A 3,090-nucleotide genomic window follows, 5' to 3' on the forward strand; every position below is an offset into this window, starting at 1 on the left:
TATAATTATTTACATATAGGTTGAATAATGATTTGTATTGATATTTAAAAAAAAAATACACACATACTCGACTTTAGGCCACAAAACCTACCAATCACCTTAGATTGTAAGAGGCAACCCTGTTTTTACATTTTATCTTTGAAAAACCATTCCAAACCATGAAACCAAAACATTAATAATCCATTCTATGTAATGTATATAATACTATTACAAAAAAAACATTTATGTTTTCGACAATTTTTTATTTATTTTACTACTCCTGGAAATCCATGTAAACATGACAAAAGTAAATTTCTTTAGAATCACCTCTCAATACCTACACTTTATTCATAATAGTCCTTAGGAATAGATTAATGACATTGCTCTTACTATTTAACTAGTCAGTCGCAAGCTTTGTATAACTCATAATCTAGATTCTTTTAAGTGTGTGTTCTAGTGCAAAATTTAGTAGAATCTAAAGTGTAAATAATTTAGCTCTATTATTAGAGAACCATACTTCATAGTAAAGTGATGAAATTTATTGAGAAAGAGAATGGCTCCTGCACCACTGCCACCTAATGCGCCTTGGCTTGCTTCATTGAAGCAAGATAGGGCACCACGACCAGAGGCGTGCGAAGAAGTGTGGTGTATAAAATGTAAAGGTGAGGGTCATGACAAGGATCATTTTCCCATATTCACGAACTATTTGGAAGGAGGGGGACCAATGCCACTGAGATAAATTATTATATATATACTTTATATGATTATAGTTTCCAATTTGATTCACATGAGATTTGAACTTTGAATTTATTATTTTTATGAGATATTTTTTAATAGAGTAATTGTCAATTGAGTTACTTTTGTGGGCTCATATGATTATAGTTATTCCTATTAAGTGTAATTTAGTTGGCTTTTATGGGGTTTAGTTTTCATAAGTTATAAGTTTTTCAAATTTCATGGAGATGAATTGAAGGCAAAAATCAATTGTGGGGAATAAAAATTGTCACGTGTTGTGTACTATGAGTATCACGTTGTTTAGTAAATTGTGAGCTAGTTAAAAGGCATATTATTTTATATGAAAAACTATGAGTTGATAAATTTATCTAATATATTAAACAATATCGGTATTAGTATTATTGATTGTGTAGCTTATTATATATATAAAAAAAGAATAAACCATATAATTATTTATATATGGGTGCAAGAAAAGTCTATTTAATGTAATAAACTATATAATAATTTATTTTATAATCTTAATCAACTATATAATTATTTACATATAGGTTGAATAATGATATGTATTGATATTTAAAAAAAAAATACACACATACTCGACTTTAGACCCCAAAACCTACCAATCACCTTAGATTGTAAGAGGCAACCCTGTTTTTACATTTTATCTTTGAAAAACCATTCCAAACCATGAAACCAAAACATTAATAATCCATTCTATGTAATGTATATAATACTATTACAAAAAAACATTTATGTTTTCGACAATTTTTTATTTATTTTACTACTCTTGGAAATCCATGTAAACATGACAAAAGTAAATTTCTTTAGAATCACCTCTCAATACCTACACTTTATTCATAATAGTCCTTAGGAATAGATTAATGACATTGCTCTTACCATTTAACTAGTCAGTCGCAAGCTTTGTATAACTCATAATCTAGATCCTTTTAAGTGTGTGTTCTAGTGCAATATTTAGTAGAATATAAAGTGTAAATAATTTAGCTCTATTATTAGAGAACCATACTTCTTAGTAAAGTGATGAAATTTGTTGAGAAAGAGAATGGCTCCTACACCACTGCCACCTAATGCGCCTTGGCTTGCTTCATCGAAGAAGCCCCACGATTTTGAAAGATCTATAAAAAGGGCTTGTAGTTTCCTTGGAATAGATAATTTAATAAATTTAATTACCTCATTAAAAGAAATTATAATTTGATGGGATAATATTCATAAATTCAATTCCAAACCTTCACAAGTAAATTGATTTATGGAGAACCAGATTCCCCACAATGCAAATCATAACATGGAAGAGGCTTAAAGGGATGGAAAATGTTGTCCAAAAAAAATCTTTCAAAGAAATATAAGAGAGTAGCATTAGCGTAATGATTTTATATATTAAATATTTGAAACAAATCCTCCCATACAACTTTAGAAAAAGTGAAATGGAAAAAAATATGATCCACTAATTCACTATCTATTTTACACAAGTAATACCATCCTAGATCGATTATATTCCTTCGTTGTCCATTTCCTCGTGTTAAGATTTTATTTACCAATGGTAGCCACATAAATATTTTGAATTTTAATTAATAATACAATTCCATGTTACCTTCCACTACCATAGCCTTTCCACTGTTATGATCTTTCTTATTTTAGCATTATAACCAAGCTTCATAGTGGGAGTCCCTATTGCAACATTTTTAGAGTAACAAGTTTCATCATCTTAGGTTGAAAGAAAAATTTTATTGTGTTTGAGAGAATCAATATAATGCACCTCCTTTACACTTCCAACTTGAGATGCATTTCCAAGTATTTAGCTAACTTCTAGATTTGTATTCCTTTATGATGCATCTCTACCTTTAAAACATCACCTAGAGTAGTTATTGTTGATAAATTTAGGGGTAACTTAAGTAAATTATTTTTCTTACTTTGATAACTGCTTGTGATGTCTTTGTACTTAACTTGATTAGTTTCTTCTTCAACTTGATTATTATTGTGTTTTCTATCATAAAACAACTACCAGACAATGAAGATCAATGAGACAAGAGGACGCAAAATGTAGGTTGTAAGCCAAGGCCAAAACCTCCTCTTGAGATGAAAACACACAAGAAATATTATCTTCTTATAGAACTTCAAATGATGAATTCTAAGACCTATGACCATTGACAAAGACCCAGCCAATACCAAGTCAACTTTCATAGCTTCCAACAACTTTTCTAACAAATTTGACCCCAACAACTTCTCCATTAACTTCGACCCCAACAACTTCTCCAAAATCTTCTTTAATGCAATTTTCATCTACTGCAGAAACCCTAGTTCTTTCACATGTGGAAAAGATGGTCGTTTCTTCCTTCCTTCTCCTTCACTTGAATTGGTTCT

This window comes from Pinus tabuliformis, chromosome 5_2 (assembly GCF_031772625.1).
Source record: "Pinus tabuliformis cultivar Carrire ecotype Pingquan chromosome 5_2, CPIR1, whole genome shotgun sequence".
Classification (NCBI taxonomy): Eukaryota; Viridiplantae; Streptophyta; class Pinopsida; order Pinales; family Pinaceae; genus Pinus; species Pinus tabuliformis.